General features: G+C 39.3%; 1 protein-coding gene across 5 annotated transcripts in view; it reads left to right on the top strand.

The window, feature by feature from the left end:
- The first annotated feature begins 2,318 nt into the window (after positions 1–2,318).
- The window catches only part of CCSER2 (coiled-coil serine rich protein 2), a 185,886-nt gene continuing 170,247 nt past the window's right edge, over positions 2,319–17,957 (top strand). For 4 of the 5 annotated variants that reach the window (XM_073878722.1, XM_025880620.2, XM_073878724.1 and 1 more), the window contains exon 1: positions 2,319–2,540. The gene's annotated coding sequence lies outside the window, so the exon portion shown is untranslated. The remainder of the gene's footprint in view (positions 2,541–17,957) is intronic. The other variant, XM_025880619.2, reaches the window with a different exon arrangement.

Here is a 17,957-nt window from a genome sequence, read left to right as displayed (position 1 = left end):
CTTTGCCCCTGTTCAGCAGAAAGAAGCTACAGAAGATGAGACCTTCCACCTTCAACAGTCTTAAAGATTTAAGGGTCAAAATTGTTCAGGGGGGAAAATAAGATAACAAAAGGCAAGATAATGGCAATAGGCAAACTGACACTCTACATACATCCCCCCACCCCCAAGGTGGCAGTGGGATATGTGTGACATTCCTCAGGCACTTATGACTGCCCAAGAACAAAGAAAGGAAAAACAAATGGTGAAATGATAAAGATCACAGTCATGTAGGACATGAAATTCTATCAGTTCATCACTGTCTTAATGATTTACAAGAAAAACACAATCTTAATCATAGCCAGACCTCCAGGAACCTATAGATTCAATTTCCTGGAGCCCTAACATCATCTTCCCCCTCCATAGAATAAGAAATCCTATATAATCAGTCATTCCTCAGACTTATAATGCAGCTTTTTCTGCCCAGGGGTCTTGTCCTGTGCTTTAATAAAAACCACCTTTTTGCACCAAAAACATCTCAAGAATTCTTTCTTCACCATTTGCTCTTGGACCCAAACATTAAATTACAACAGAATCTGTGAGGAAAGGATGGACTTTAAAAAAATACTCTCTTGGGGCACCTGGGTGGCTCAGTCAGTTAAGCGTCTACCTTCAGCTCCAGTCATGAACTCAGGGTCCTGGGATCTAGCCCTGCGTCAGGCTACTTGTTCAGTGGGGAGTCTGCCTCTCCCTCTGCCCCTCCCCCTGCTCATGCTAGTGCTCATGCCCTCTCTCAAATAAATAAAATCTTTAAAAATGAATAAATAAATAAGTAAATCTCTCTTTTTACCCAGAAATGATGATAGACTTCAATTTATAGTTTCAGGAAGCACAATAAACACTGCACAATATAAATAAGATGAAATCCATTGAAAACCACATAATAATAAAACTACAGAATGTTAAAATCAAAGCTATCTTAAAACATCCAGAGTGTATAGACAGTTTACCCCCAGATAATAAGAAATCAATAAAATATTATCAACAGTGAAAGTTAGAATACAGTAGAATAATATCACCAAAGGTTTAAGAGAGAAGATTCTCACACTAAACTTTACCCCCAGCTTAATGTTAAATTCAAGAATGAAATAAACTAAAATATTTCATACTAAAAAAATAACAGAATTTACTATTAATGACCTTCACCTAAAATAACTTTTAAAGGATATACCTCAAGAAAATGGAGTATGATCCCTGAACAAATATGAAATGCGATAAATAGTAAGGAAAAGTGGTAAACATATAATTATAAGAAAACTTATACTGTATAAGACCAATTATAATGTCAAAGTCTGGAGGAAAAAATCCAAAGCTATTTAAAATATTGGACAGTCCTAACCTGAGAAAAAGCAGAGAGGAAAGGAGTTACAGAGCTTTAAGATACTTAAGAGATATATATTTATGGTTTTCCCCTAAATATGTATACTATACTTTTAAGAACAATCAATAAACAATAGAATTCTCCTTAAATGTTATTTATTGCAGTTGAGCTGTTGATAAGTGTGGCCCACAAGGATTTCAGTGAGCAGCTAGTCTATTTGCCACATGCAGCTTGCAGGCTTTAACACTCAGCCAGACCTCGGAGACCTCCAGGGTAAGAGCACTAGAAAGGAATGGAAGAAGGCTTGTGGGTGATGGAAGTTCCAACGGGAAGTAGGAACAGATTCCTGGCAATGGGAACTCAGATTGATGGTGCCATGGAAGATGCTGCAAATCTCAGCACTTGGGGGTGCCTCTTCCTTCCCCTCAGCCTCAGCAAGACCCCGTGTTTTGGTGTGGTGGGTTGGGTGTATGGTTCAGGCATGGCCCAGAGCAAGGGAGGGCAGGGAACAGGGATGGACACAAATACTGGAGATGCTCACAACACTGAAAAGGTGGGAGAGGAGCCCACGTCAGTCCTGAAGCTCAGACTATCAACTTCTCGGGGTCAGGAGGTGGAGTTGACAAGTTTGACCGCGGTCAAGCAGCAAATGTTATTAGTTCAAGGTGCCGGCTAAAGCTGAGGTCCGACGCGGTGCGGGCGTCACGGGTCCAGCCTAGCAGACACCTGAGTCAGGGGGCAGAGAGGCAAGGTCGGGGAGGGGAGGGGGGGCGGGTCCCTAGGTAGGGGCGGAGCCTGGGAAAGGCCGGCGCGGGTGGGGGCGGGGCCAGAGGTGGGCTGAGGCTAGAGTCAGGCGGTGGGGGCGGGTCTGAAGGCGGAGCCTGGCCCCGTGGGGTTTGCGCCTGCGCACGGGGGTCCCGGGGGCGGGGTTGCGCGCGCGCGGTGCGCGGGCCCTGGAGGGCGGAGTCCAGGGCGGGCGCAGGCCCAGGGAGGGGGCGCGGTGTCTCTGGAGTCAGGCGCTCCCTCAGGCCGCGGGCGCGATGCTGGCTGCTGCGGATTCCGCGGCGATGCCGGCGGGGATGTGACGGGCAGTCCCTCGCCTCACCTGCAGTCCTTGGACCCGTGGGTCACTGGGCGGCCCGCAGTCGGGCCGCAGCGGAGGAGGCAGCGTGACCTCCTCACGGTGAGAGTCGGGGTCGGGAGAGGGCCGGGGCCGGAGTCGGGGCGGGGCGGGCGTTCGCGACTGTCCAGGGCTGGGGGCGCGGCAGGTCCCGGGCCCAGGCACCTGGGGTGAGGCAGTGACGCTCTCCGGCCTCCCGCCCTCCCGGCACCTTCTTGAGCTCCCCGCGAGCCGCCTAAGGAGGGGCGAGCGTGGAGCCTGGAGGCCGGACGCCCCCCGCCCCCGGGCTGTGACAGGCGCGCCGGGGGCCTCGGGCGCTGGGGCTGTGCCTTTCTCTCAGGAGGAATCAGGGCGAGGCCAAGTTACCAGGGATTTCAGGGCCAGGATGCTTGTGAGGGTTGACAGGGGAAAGTACCCTGGTGCCCCAGTGACGGTTTTTGTTTTTTTTTTTTTTTAATTACTGGGCCAAAACAAAGACACACCCTAAAACACATCCTGAGATCAAACTTTGGTGGACCACACCGTTGTCACAGGTTCAGATGGTGCTTCTCTCTCCTTTTGACATCTGCTGTTTTTATACATGTATTTGTTTTTTATGCTCCTAGGTTTTTTTTTTTTATCATAGTAAAAGGAAGAATGATTCCTTTGAGGTAGTCGTCGGTGGCTAAGCTTGAATTTGAATTTCAATAATTGCAAATTCATCTTTGTAGGCTACCCAGCCAGTTAGGCTTGCAGTTCCAAGACTAGGCCTTAGCAGTGTGGAAATTACTGATTCAGGGACTCTTCGTGGTCCCAGATTGAAATGTGGATGTTTTGCTCCCATTGGTGAGATAAAAATTGAATTTTAGTCTTTTCAGAGTAGTCATTTGAGAAGGCATTCCTTTTCTCCTTTTTTTCTGAGCATTAATTTTGCCAGTTAAAAAAAAACCATCATCTTTTAGGCTAAAGATTTTAGTGGTGGCAGCTCTTCTTTAACCAAAAGGAATTTAAGATACCCTTCTGCACAAAACATGTCTTATCTGCAATCAATATATGACAAGTATTTAAACATTCCTGAATGTTTACCTGAAGTCAGTCTTCTCAGACATTATTACTGTTTGCCTCTTGTGATTTTTTAAGCTAAGTATTATTTCATTGTTTTCTTTAGTGTTCTCAACAACATTGACTTCAAAGAATCTTTAGGTAAAAATACACACTTTCTTGAATCCTTTAGCCATAATTCATACTCTTTCACTTCAGTGTGGTATTAATATGCTGTAGTAAGAAACTGCTAGAAGCCATCCTAAGGGCAGGAACTCTCCATTTGAAAAACAGCAACAACCAACCATTTATTCTCTATTTCCATATTGAGACCTGCATTTTTTTTTGTTTGTTGCTTTGACTCAACTCCTTTGACTGTATGCTAGAAGAAGGGGACTTTGCTTCCATCCATGACTCAGTATAGTTATTGAGTCCGTTAGTGACTCCATAATCTGTGTTTGATAAAAGTCGAAGTCCTTCACAATTTCTGATAACTTGTGTTTCTGATTTCATTTCTACCATTTTGCCTGCCTTTCCATACAAAGACTACATAAGAGTTCTCTGAAGATGACATCTTCCTTTGTGGTTTTACATTGTTCCCTCTGTTGAGAATTCTTCTCTACCTAATAAACAATTTGCTCTTCAAGACCTACTGAAAATATCAACTGTGAAAATGGTCCAGACATCTTATCCCCCTTGTCTTGACTGATCCAATATAGCACATCATATATTCTGCATTTAGCATTTGTCAGTTAGTAATGATTTGTTTATATGTCTGTCTCCATTAGACTTTTGGGTTTCTTCAGGGAAGGACCTTTGCAACTCTAGCATATACTGTTATGTAGTCAGGTACTCAACTGTTTATTGAATACGTTTTTGAGAAATGCTCTTAATCCTGAATATAGATTGAAGATAGGCAAACTTTGTTAACTATCTCTTTCAATATCAGAAAACATGGAAAATATGGATGTGCAAGGTACTTTTAAATTTCCAAGAACACAGTCAAAATTGTTGTTGGTTGGGAATGAAATCCCAGTTATGACAGTGAAAAACCAATACATTTTATGATGCAAGATTAAAAAAAGCATGGCCAGTAAGGATTGCAGCTTCGTTGATTTTAGGACTTCATTTTGAGGCAAAGTAAATTGCCCAAGGTCATGCAGGTAGAAAGGGACAGACCTGGGATACAATTTTGACTATCTGTATTTTATGTTTGCTCCCATTTTCCTAATTCTAAGTCTTAATAATCGTTCTGAAATCTGAGTGGAAGGTTTTGAAAGTCATAGACATGTATTAGTAAAGGGGGTCTATAAATAGAATGTTGCATTTGAAGGAATTAGTACATTATTTGGTTCAGCTGTAAAAATTTTACCCATTAAACAACTAAAGCTCGAAAGGTAAGTGCCTTGTTTGAGGTTGCTTAGAGTCAGTCGTACCCCACATCTCCTGACCTCATGCTTGTGTATTTTTCACTACTTCATGGTGCTTGTGGGGAAAATGAGGAAGCTGCCAATTTTCAGAGGGAGAACAAATCAGCTTGTATTTTCTCCCTCTATGAATGCTTAGCTGCCATTCTTAGGAACTTAGAGCCCTTGAGTGATGAGAAACATGATTATTCATTTGGGGATAGAGGAGAAACCTGACCTTCACTACTCCATTGGCTGGATAGTTTTTAACCTCAGTGCTTGGGGCCGTCTTTCCAGATGCCCCATAACAAGTGGCTTCTGCTCACCATATGGAGATTCCATATACAGTTACGTTTTGATGGTAAAATGAGATTTTAATATAATAAGGTTACAGATGGTTAGTAGCATGGCTAAAATTACATGTATGGCTAGTCTGTATGTGAGAAGAGCCTATCTGATTACTCCTCTGTGATAGGTTTTTTTGGGGAAAAAAATGGACAGTTGTGGCTTTATGCCTCCGAAAAGCCAGTTTTGAAATGTGTACTTACTGTAGTGGGCCTGATCAATAGCACATAAGAAAAAAAAATAAACGTTTAGTTTTTCTTCTCATTTAATTCTTACCGTATATATGTGATTTTATACTATACTATTTTATACTATAATCAAAGCATAAATATAATGTTTAATATTTGTTTTCATATTTAATGTTTTTGCTATAATTTTTGTACACTTAAATTATACATGTTACAGTGAACTGAGTTACTTATTTTTAATAGTTGGACATCTGAGTTGTTTCTTGTTTTGCAAGTAATGCAGTTATCATATAGCTGTGATGTTTTGCTTCTTTACTTTAGGCTAAAGACCCAGGAGGGGGAATTTCAAGGTCAAAGGGTATGAAGGTTTTTGTCACTTTTGAAAAATATTGCCGAATTTATTTCTGAAATTTTTTTTTTATTGATTTACGCTGCCTCCTGCAGTTTGGTTGACCAGTTTCATCATAATTTTTTTTTTAAGATTTTATTTATTTATTTGACAGAGAGAGACATAGTGAGAGAGGGAACACAAGCAGGGAGAGTGGGAGAGGGAGAAGCAGGCTTCCCGCTGAGCAGGGACCCAGATGCAGCTTGATCCCAGGGCCCTGGGATCATGACCTGAGCCGAAGGCAGATGCTTACTTTCATAGGTTTTTGTTTTTAAAATTTGTTTTTTAGGGGTGGCTGGGTGGCTCAGTCAGTTAAGCATTTGCCTTTGGCTCAGGTCATGATCCCAGGGTTTGGGGATTGAGCCCCACATTGGGCTCGTTGCTCAGTGGTGAGCCTGCTTCTCCCTCTCCCTCCTGCTCATGCTCTCTCTATCTCTTTCTCTCTCAAATATAAATAAAAATTTTTAAAAAAAGTTTGTTTTTTAAAAATAGGTGTAAGGGCATCTACTGTCTAACATCACTATCCACAATAGAAAAGCAAATGCAGTATTTTTCTAGTTTTACCTTCTCCTTTGTATGAATTGTCTTTTGCCCATAAATTTATTGGAACCTTTTTACCAATTTTCATTAACACTTAACATTATAAATATATGAACCTCTTAAAATATGTATCTGATCTGTTGTTATTATTGTGGACTTGGCAGTTCTTAAAATTATTTAAATCACTGACTTACAAAAAATTTTTGTGATTTCATCTTTTTGATTGTGAGGTCTAAGAATGAATGTCACTCCACCATCTGTCTGATATACACTTTTATTTTCTTAAGCTTCTAGAGTTTGTTTTGTTATATGTATATATCTTTAGAAAATTATATATGCAATTGAGATTGAATTTAGTTTATGTGGATTTTATACTATAGAGAATCACATTCTTAGAGATATCTGAGTTTCTATTGGTAAGCAGCTGTTTTTTTCCTTCCTGAACTTGAATAGAAAACAAAACATAAGTAATCTAGTTATTTTTTTTAATAAATGGATACTTGTTTTTAAATAAATTATAGTAAATTTTGACAAACGAAAATTTCAGGAAAGCATATTTTGGTTAATTGAAGTTTTTGTTGGTTCGTTGTTAACGAGAAGGTCATTTCTGATTTAACTCTTATTGTTAATCATTCTAAAGTATATGAGAGTAAAACTTTGGTTATCTGCTTCCTTTGATGAGTGAGACATTCTAGACAGATGAGATATCCCAGGGTAGTAGTTAACATTAGCTGAATGCTGGATACTGTGCGGGTACTTGGCATGGAGTTGCTTACTTAATTCTCCTAACAACCATGAGTAGGTTGTTTTTATACCCTCACTTTGTAAATGAGGAAACTTAGAGAGGTAAAGTGACCTGGCAAAGGTAACACAGCTAATGAACAGTGGAACTGGAACTCCATCTGCCTACTTTTAAAAGGCTCTGTTTGAGAACTGTATTATCTTATTTTCTGTGCTAAGGATTTGAACTTTATCTTGTAGGCATTGGAAAGATATTAGATGTTTCAAAGCAAGGGGATGATAGGGTATGTCATTTAGGGAGTTGGCTGATGTGGCAGTGTGGAAGTATATTGAATTGTGTTTCTGATAGGAAGTAGTTGAATAGGTCATATGAGAAATGAAGCCTGAAATGCAAAGTGAATTTGGAGATCAGGGGATATTATGGAAAGATACAGGACTGAGTAACTGATTTACAAGAGAGTGGGAAGCTGGAGTGTTGATTTGAAAGATATGGAGTAGGGTAATGACAGATAAATATCTGCTTCTAGCACTTGGTTATATTTCTTTCATGGCACTGACTGTGATGTATTGTACCTAATCTAGTGACGCATCTACCTGCCCCACTGGATTATGTGCTTTTCAAAGACAGGGACTGAGTAGAAGGCATGATCTAATACAGGATGAGCTAATACAGGAAGAGGGCAGAAGACTGAATTGGGGGTGGGAAACACCAAATCACCTAAATCAAGTAGTGCCTGGAGGGGAGGAGATCTAAAAAGTGGCAGCTGTGAGGGGGAGCGGGGAGAGCCATCAGTGCCAGACTGGGGAGGAGTGTTAAGGAGAGGGAAGTATTAGCACAAACGCAAATACAGAATGCCACTTTAGGCTACAAACAATTCTAGTTGTTGTGTCCTAGCAGTGATATGCTGCTGACCAGCAGTTATGTACGGCTAAGTTGTCTTTACTTTGTTACTGACTTTTTCCTCCCATACCTTTCTCAGAGCATCCTGTGGTTTCCTGCTTCTTTTAGCTTCTGACACACTTGCTACTGTGCTGATGCTGGGATGTGACTCAGCCTATGGAGAGCAACCACTCAGAACTCTCCTTCCTTTTTAAGTGAGTTGACAAATCAGAGTATGTTAGGTGTAATCTGTGAGTTTTCAGCTCTTCTCTGCTGAGTTGATTGCTTTTGAATGTTCCCCCAGTTACTTCTCTGACTTTCAAGACTTCTGATTGGTTGTTTTGAGATTTAGAACCTTGAGGAGCCAGAGGATTCTTAAAGACTGGATCCATGAAAGCTGAAGTTTTTTCACCTGTTTACTTTTCCATGTTGATCAGTTTGAATATAATTGGGTCATCTTTGAGGATTGTTGATCTTAAAAATGCCCCAGGACCATCATTCCAAATAGTTAAGAATCTCTGTTCTCTTTGTACAGTTCTGTAGTTATCTAAGGTGTGGGGGCTTGTTTTAAATTTCCTTGGTCAGTTCCTAACTTACTTCATATGACTGGTTTTCAAAGAGCCACTTAGAAAAGGAATTTGTGCTTGATTTCTTCTGCTGTTATTTGCTTCAGAGCATCCTCATTCTTCACTCTATGCCTTCTTCCCGGTTTTCATCTATCTGGTTTCTGTACTTGGTAAGTACAATAGGAAGGGGAAAAAGAGAAAAAAAAATGGGTATTACTTTTCTCTTTCCTTCTTTTCTGTAGTTGTTACCACACTCTTCACCCCAGTCACTGCTCCCAACTGTCCAATTTGTCATGGCCCCCTACCCCATATCTTCAGTTCTGTGTGTGGGAATGGGAGATGCAAGACAGCTTTTTAGCTGAGGAATGTGAATGTCTCAGGGTTTTGGTCCTTCTGTAATGTGATGTCTTATAGCTTAGTAGATGCTTTTCATTCCCTGGCAATCTACTTAAATAAATTTAGGCCCTATTTCTTTGAATTAATTCCCATTTATTCTCTCTCTCTCTCTCTCTCTCTCCCCCCTCCACTTCTCTCTCCTTCCCCTCCCTCCCTCCCCCTCTCCCTCTTCTCTGCCTTTCTCACTGTCCTCCCCCTAGCTTCCTCAAATGCACCCCTCCCCCCATACCAAGATACCATAATCTTGATGACAGAGCCCCTAGAGAATACACTAGGCACAGCTAACTTAGGCAGACACCAGAAGGTACTTTGAATTTTGTTGTCATCATATTAATGATATTTGGTTGCAGCCTGAGTGCTTTGGGGAAATTTGAGAGCTTTCTCTGACCATTATGTCTTGGCAGGCAGTGTTGGGGTTGGCAATTACAGTTTTCTCTGACAATCATACTTTAGAAAGGCAGGAACTATTTGTAACAGCTATTTAAGTGTAGAATGGGTCTGGTGATGTTTTGGTCTGAGTTTGTAGGCCAGGTTATAGGAAACATATCCAGGGAGTGGGGAGGCAGAGATGGCCATTTTTTTCTTCTTCTTTTTCCTTTTATTTTTATTTTTAAAAATTTTCTCAGGTTTATTTTCTTCATTTCATGGTTGCTTTTGGCAGTCAGCATTTTCCCAGGCCTTGAGAAGTTCTGCTGTATAAATTCCCTCAACCCAGGCTTTGAGACCAGATCCTGAGTCTAGATTTTCCTGATTCATGCCATCCATCCATTCAAGAAATACCCACTAAGCCCTTGCTAAGAATAGAGCAGTGAAGAAAACATATTTTTTGCCCTGTGGAACTTTAATTCCAATGACAAGATACAGAAAATAGAGAAGTATATATGTAATATGTCAATTAATACAGTGCTGTGGAGAAAAAGCAATAAGGCAGAGAGGATGCAAGGAGGATGCTGCTGTGTTATATAAGACGGTAGAGAAGGCTGCAATGATGAATGATATTTGAGCAGTTATATGGAAGAAGTGAGATTGTGATTTAATCTGTGCAGGTATTAAGGGAGAGTGTTTGAGGAAGATGAAAGGCGTGCAAATATCTTGTAGCTGAAGCATGCTTGTTTTGTTTGAGGAGTCTCAAGTAGGTCAGTGGAGGCATTGAGGGGAATGATTAGTGGAAGATGAGGTGGGGGCGCATAGGCAGTACTGGAAGAGGGGTATATGATAGATCATATATGGCCTTGTAGGCCAGTGGGACATTAGCTTTTACTCTGAAGGTGGGAAGCACTGAAAGGTTTTGACTTGTTTTAAATAGACCTCTCAACAGTTTTGTAGAGAATATCTGAGGCTAGGTATAATGAGATCATTCAGGAGGCTCCAGCAGCAATTCATGGTGGGAGATGAAAGTGATTTTAGGCAGGGATTGGGAGAAGTGCTCATAATCTATATACATTTTGAAAGCAAAGCCAACAGAATCTGATGGTGGATTGGATGTGGCCATTTGTCAGTTTTGTCCTGAACAAGTGGAAGAATGGAATGGCCATTTATCAAGATGAGGAAGACTTCAGGAGAAGCAGGTGGGAAATAATGAGTTTAATTTTGGACATGATAAATTAGCAGTTCAAGTGGAGATACTTTCCAGACAACAGGTATACATGAGTCTGCAGTTCAGGCCAGAGGTCTGGGCTGGAGATACTTATTTCCAGTCATTGACATAGAGATAGTGTTTAATACCCTGGGAACTGATTAGGATAATCTAGAAAGGAAGTGTGGCTGAATAAGCCCAAAGATTTTGCCTTAGGGTCCTGTAATGTTGACAGGGAAAGAGAGAGGGAAAGGAAGAGCTAGAGCTGAGAGAGTAAGAGTAAGAAGCACTCCATGAAGGAGGAGAATTAAGAGTGAATGGTACAAATAATGCAATATATGTTAAGAAAAAAAAAAGAAGAAGAAGATAGCAGGAGGGGAAGAATGAAGGGGAGTAAGTCGGAGGGGGAGACGAACCATGAGATACGATGGACTCTGAAAAACAAACTGAGGGTTCTAGAGGGGAGGAGGGTGGTGGGATGGGTTAGCCTGGTGATGGGTATTAAAGAGGGCACGTTCTGCGTGGAGCAGTGGGTGTTATGCACAAACTGAATCATGGAACACTACATCAAAAACTAATGATGTAATGTATGGTGACTAACATAACAATAAAAAATTATTAAAAAAAAAAAAAAAGAGTGAATGGTATCCCTGAAGCCAAGTAAATGTTTTAAGAAGGAGGGAGTGAGTGAATAGCTGTGTCAGATGTTATTAGATCCAAGACTAGGATATGACCAGATTGCTAGATTTAGCAATATGAAAATCATTAGTGACTGTAACAAGTTCCTGGTGGATTAGTGGTGATGAAAACTTTATTGGAGGGGGTTTAAGAGAGAACTGTAGGAGAGGATGGAGACAACTAATTCTTTCAAGGAGTTTGCTATAAACTGAAGATGAGAAAAACGGCGATAGCTAGAGGGGATGTGGAGTCAAGGAATTGTTATTTTTTTAAAGATGGGTGCTTTTCTAGTATATTTGAATAAATAGAAAAATATTTATAGCTGATGTAATGATCCAGTAGAGAGAGAAGAAAATTGAAGGAGCTGTTTCTTTGAAAAATAAATGAAATTAATTTAATCCTAGTCTGAGAACCCAGGGTCCATCATTGTCATATATATGTCCTTATGTATTGACTTATTTCTTTCAAATTAAGACAGTGGCTAGTGGGGAGAGGTGTTAAAGAATACCTTCTACCCCCAATTTGGCAAATTTTTATCAGTTCAAAACTAGTTTTTATATGTGAGTAACAAAGATTGTGTTTTTTTGTTTGTTTTGTTTTGCTAACCTATTTTTGTCTGGTAACTTCTCCCTGTTTATCGTTCTCAGCAGTTTTGCAGAGTGCTTGGCCTGTGGTTCTAAATTCTGTTTTGGTAATCTCTGTCTGATATGGTAGTTTCACTGTGAAGTATCTTTTTAAAAAAGGAAAAAAAATATTTAATTAAAAAAAACTTCATAAAGTGTAAGTGAAGTATTTTTAAGAGAAAGATTTGATGGCCATTCTTTTTCCTTTTTTTTTTTCTAATGTACCTGACCACACTTTTTCTGTAATTGCTTCTGATTCCTGAATTGATGTTTGAGATGAGTTCAGAAACTTATGTTGAAAGCCCATATTACAGTTACGTTACTTTATATGCCTCCTTCTGTGGTTCATTTATGTTTGAGTAAGTAGTTGTCAATATTTAGTGCTGAAGCATTACTGCAATTGCTTTTTAATCTTCTTCATTGGTTTGATTTTCATCCCTTAGCCACTTATCCATACTACTGACTTTTGAATTTCTGAAACACAGATCTGATAAGGTCTTATTGTTGCTTAAAAATCTTTTGTGGCTTTCTGTTGTCTTCGGAAGTCAGACACCTTTTTTTTTGCTTCTTGCCCACCTCTTGCCTACACCTGCAATCTGCTTTAGGGGATTTGCAGTGCTCCTTACTGGGTTCTAATGCATATCTGATGTTTCTTATCACAGGATAATGGTCAGATTTGCTGTCTGTGTACAGAAAAGTCCTCCATTTGATGTGGCCCTTATCTTCTGTCATGGTTCCATGAAGATGAGAAACTCTTTGACATCTCTATGCTTTTGCACATAATATTCCTTTTTCCAGAATGCTATCCAACTTTTTAGCTACTTTGCTAATAAATCAGTTCATCTTTTTAAAAACCCAAATAAAAGTCTCCTCTTCTAGGAAAGCTTCTAGGCATATTTTTACCACGCCTCCTCTACCCATCCTCCATGGTACTCTTTGTTACCTGTATTTCTGTAACATTTTGCAGTTATTTTGTTATAGTATTTGCTGTATTTTACTCTGTTTGCTGTCATGGCTGGTCTCCCTTGCCTCAACACCAAATTTACAGTCACTCAGTAAATTTTTGTTGAATGAATGATTGAGTAAAGCAGATGGTTATTCAACACTGACCCAGTTTTGATTGACCCATTTGGTTGTGCTTTTTACATCAATTTAATTTGTAAAGATTATACAAATGAGCAATTCTTTTTTTTTAAGATTTTATTTATTTATTTATTTATTTGAGAGAGAGAGCGCACAAGCTGGGGGAGAGGCAGAGGAAGAGAGCGAAGCGGGCTCCCTGGAGGGAGCCCAATGTGAGGCTCAATCCCAGGACCCTGGGATCATGACCTGAGCTGAAGGCAGACGCTTAACCAACTGAGCCACCCAGATAGCATTCTTAAAGAGAGCCCCATACAAAATGTATTAGGAAGTTAATATTTTATTAAATATTTGTTCTTCTGAGCAAATAATGAGATTTGTTGATTCCATTGTGTATCACAAATCTTTTTTTTTTTTGTCTGAATATCTGAATAGTTTTCCTTTGTGGTTTCAGTTTTTTCTCTTTGATTATCTTTACTCACCCTCTCTACCCTAAACATAAACTGTTTCTAAACTTGATCTTGACTTTTACATTAGTATTTTCTGTAGCACCATCTTGTAAGTTACTTAAGTTTCTGTCTAGCATTTTTAAGTCTCACTTCTGTATCTTACCGTTATTGAGTTCTATTCTAATTCAACACACATTTTTTGGCCACTTCTCTTGTTCCTGATTTGTTAGCACTTGTGATGAAAGGCTGAATAAGAGAAGGTCTCAGTCCACAAATTGTCATACATGATGAGTATAGTAATATAGTAAGAGTGGAATATTTAGGGCACCTCGAGAGTAGAGAATAGCTCTCTTTTATGTACTCCTTAATTCTTACTTTGGCTGCTACCAACCTCTGTCAGGCCCTAGATAATTTTAAGACTGCTTAATAGTTTGTCTTGCCTTAACTCTCCTGTCATTCCAGTTCATCATGAATGCTGTCATCAGATCAATTCATTGTCTTTGAAAGGAAAAAGAGAAGCTACCAGTCTTTCTTCTTCCTGCTCGTGGAATAAAATCCAAAATAGAATACAATCTGGAATGCAAAGGCTTTGGCCCAGACTTCCTTTCTTTTCTTCTGCTGCATGAACTCTCCATTCCAGCAAAACTCTTCTACATTCTGTTCCAAACACACTTCATACTTTTCCTTTTTTGCCTTGTTTGAGCCATTCTGCCATCCCAACAGTGTTGTTACTCATGATTCTTGTATTTACTGAAATTATGTCTGTACTTGGATTTAGTTCCTGTTGTTAAATCTAGTGTGAGCCTTTTAGATGATCATGCCAATGTTCGTAACACCCTCTCTGCCTTCATGACATCATTCCTGTTTCTCCTTCTTACTTATTCTTTCTCAGCTGTCTTTACCGACCCCATCCCTAAATGCTCGTGTTTCCCAGGGTTTTCAGTCTGACCTATTTATCTTCATTCTGTCATGCTTTCTTGGAACACGTGTCGTTTTTCATTATCTCCTTTGTATTCATTTCTTCAGCCCTGTTTTCCTCTTGAGCACTCCAGTCCTTAGGTGAGCTACTTAGAATACCCACCTGATTGTCTAGCAGAAAACCTGAAACTTAAAAACATCAAAAATGAAGTACGTGTTTTCCTACAGACTCGTGTATTCACCTCATTTTCCTATCTTGGTTAATGTTGCTGCCAATCACTCAGTTACTCAAATTATAAACCTGGGAATCATCCTGATTTCTGGTCTCCTATCCCTCATTTTCCATTAGCTGCAATGTCCTATTGTTGGAGTTGTTCCCTCTCCATTCCCTTTACTGTTTCCTTGGGCCAAGCTCTATTATCCTGAGTAGACCATTGTAAAAAGTCCCTTTAAAGTAAGTTTTCTGCCTGATCCTGGATATTGTGTAAGAAATGCATGTTGATTGTATTCTGGAGGAATGCCAAAGGCAAAATAATTTTGGATCTGCTACCCTAGAATAGCACCTGAACCATGGATTAATCTTTGTGTATCCATTAAAGGTCAATTTCGTAATATCTCTATAAAATGGTATTGTTAAGAAATAATTTATGCTTTGTACAAGAAATTTGCTTAAGGATTAAGAATATTTTTTCTAAGGATTAAAGGGAAAAAGCAAGGAAAGATATAGGGAGACAGAGGTATGGCTGGGACAAGTGCCAGAAATGATCTTATAGGGCATTTTCTTAATGAACTAGAAAAGAAATTGTAAGTTTGAAAATAACACTTGGTGCCTCGTGTCCAAATGCCAGTTAAAGAGCAGTTAACTACAGAAGGATCTTGAGACTGTGAATAGACAAAACTGAGAGCTTTAGGGTGGGGAATTATAAGCTAATATATTTGAGTAGTACTTTGAAGAGATGTTGTTTAACCATCAGTTAATACCCAGGAGAGACTCCTGATACCATTCTTGCATGTTCCTGGAAGATACTGGCCTAATGTGCTGATGCTACAGATATGGTACCATACTAACTACCTATATGTCATCTAATATATTTCATAAGCACAAGCCCTTTAGTATTGAATCATTATTTTCTGAATTCAGATATAGTCAAAGAAGAGCTCTTTAGTTTTTTGAATTTTTTCTTGGTTTGCTAATAGATTTTAGATAGAATTTGTCTTGCTTGTAACATTTTAAAAAGTCAGATTTGCAGAAGAAAGTACTTTAAAACCTGAGTCCTTTATGTTCTTTTTTTAATTTAAATTTTAGATAACATACTTGAGTCCCTTATATTCTGAATTGAGTTAGCATATATTTCAAAATAATTGAATTTTATATATTGTGAATATTTTGCCAAGCTATTAAGTGTATTTTTATTAGCTTTTGGTGTTGCTATATTGTTGATCTTTATTAATTTTCCAGTGAATTTCGGGTTTATGAGGCTGGCACTAGATCCTCACTTGGAAGTTATCTTGGAAAATCTATTTGAGCATTCTGTATTGTAGCATTTTGAAGTTGTGAATGGGGTGTGTGTATCATTTTGGCTTATGCTGTTCTGCCTCGGAGTTCCTCTGCAGAGGAAAGAAAGGAAAAAGGCTTCAGAGAGAGTTCTCAGGGTAGACCAGAGTGGCATTTTGAGCAAGGGAGTAGTGTGTACTCTGGTAAGGAGTCCTGAAAGATCATAGTCATAGTGTGAGACTGGGTCTTGGGTAGTTTGGCATGAAGTGGAAGGCAGGGTTTGTTGGGTAGTGGTCAGAGAGAACAGCTGCAAAGGAATACCAAAGCCATGTTTGGAGTCTTAGCTGTTCTTGCTTACTATCTGTGTGTCTGGGGACAGATTTTGTGATTTCTCCATGTTGCAATTTCCTTAAATCTACAAAGTCAGAATAATAAAATTACCCATGTTGTAGGATTGTTGTGAGATTTAAATGAGGTAATAGGTACCTCGTACACAAGTGCTCGGTAGGTACCAGCTGCTGTTGTTTGTACTGTTGAAAGGCATTTTTTTTTGAGAGCCATTGAAGGATTTTAAATTGAAGAGTGACATGATCAGGTTTATAATTTTGAATATTAAGTCTGGGAAAAGTATAAAGGGTGGATTAAGGGGAGGAAGCCAAAGGTAGGGAATTAAGGAAACTTATGCTAGAATACTGGCTAGAGATGATAAGAGTCTAGATTAAGTGGTGTTGGAGAACACAGGATGGATTTGAGAATTATTAAAAATTGACGTGTGGGACATGTGACACATGTTAAGTGTTTAACTCTTGATCTCGGCTCAGGTCATGGTCTTGGGGTTGTGAGGTTGAGCCCTGCTTTGGGCTCTGTGCTGGGTGTGGAGCTTGCTTGGGATTCTCTCTCTCCCTCTCCTGCTCCCTCTGTCCACCCTCCTCCCCCCCCCAAAAAAAACTGACATGTGCATTATAGTCTATGAGTTGGGAAAATCTAGAGGGAACTAGAAAAGTAGACAGCAAGGATGTAGACAAAGTACCCAGCTGGGTAGGAGACATTGTATTCTTTCTTTCATTAATAGGAGAAGGTGGAAGAGGATGGTTAGAGGTACATGCTCACCATTGCCAGGGATCTAATGGCTGAGCTGGGCTGCCTACTGTTCTCCAGATGGGGCTGGAGTATTTGGGCAACTCAAGATGAGTCCAGAGCAGTAACTCGGGCAGCACACAGGGATAATGTACCAAATAGCAGGAAGCTCTCATGAGTGCAGGAGAGACATGATAATAAACCACACATAGAGCTAAAAGCAGTACTAGGCTTGAAACAGAGGAAGAGCTAAGGTCCAAGGGACTGGAAGGAGATTTGAATTATGTTTGGATTTGAATCTCTGGGTTCTGTCCTTTCTAAGTGCTAAAAGAAGGTCAGGCCCTACTAGGGACTTAACTAAGTTTTGTTAATTTTACAAGTTCAGAAGTATCTTTTAAGCATTTGGTATTGTAGCATTTGATAGTTGGGACATTTTGAAAATGTTAACATATAGTCATTTTGCTTAAGGATGCATATCTGCTTTATAATTTTGTTTTTGGAGTACTTAATGTATATTCTCATTTAATCATATATTCTTTGGCAAGATTAATTGTAGCATTTAAAAAATGCTGCCTTTCACAGTAAAATGATTAGTTTTTAATTTGTTTTACTAAAGTTGAATATTCTTACCTTACATAATTTTACTTAAAGACTCTTTGATAATAAAGAACAAAGTTCTGCCTAGAATATTATGACATGTATTTTCTTGTCACTGAAGTGTTCCTTGCATTGATTGACCAGTAGCAAGTATAGGTTAAATATAAATGTACTTTGATTTTAAGATGTGGTTGATACTTAGGCATCAGCCTACAATACCCTTTTACTTTTTATTAATCGTATTTTATAAAATTATAATTATCTGTGTTGTTGAAGTGAACAATACTTGGGGATTGTGCATAGTGTTACTGGCATTTTGAGTTCTTTATCAGCAACACTTAGATATTATGTCTCCGTTGCTATGGAATTAGAGTAAGACTCTTTCTATATACTGCTACGTCCAAGGGGAAGAAATGGAATACCTTCTAGTAAAGCTGCAGTCATACATATTTAGATTTTTCAGTAACTTTCATTTCTTCACTCATTAGCTTTCATTGAATTTTTTTTTCTACATATT

This window comes from Callorhinus ursinus, unplaced genomic scaffold (genome assembly GCF_003265705.2).
Source record: "Callorhinus ursinus isolate GAN/ISIS: 27379988/994484 unplaced genomic scaffold, GSC_fseal_2.0 scaffold31, whole genome shotgun sequence".
NCBI classification, from domain to species: Eukaryota; Metazoa; Chordata; class Mammalia; order Carnivora; family Otariidae; genus Callorhinus; species Callorhinus ursinus.
Note: the sequence above shows the minus strand (reverse complement) of the source record. Positions and strands in the feature narration are given on the sequence as shown.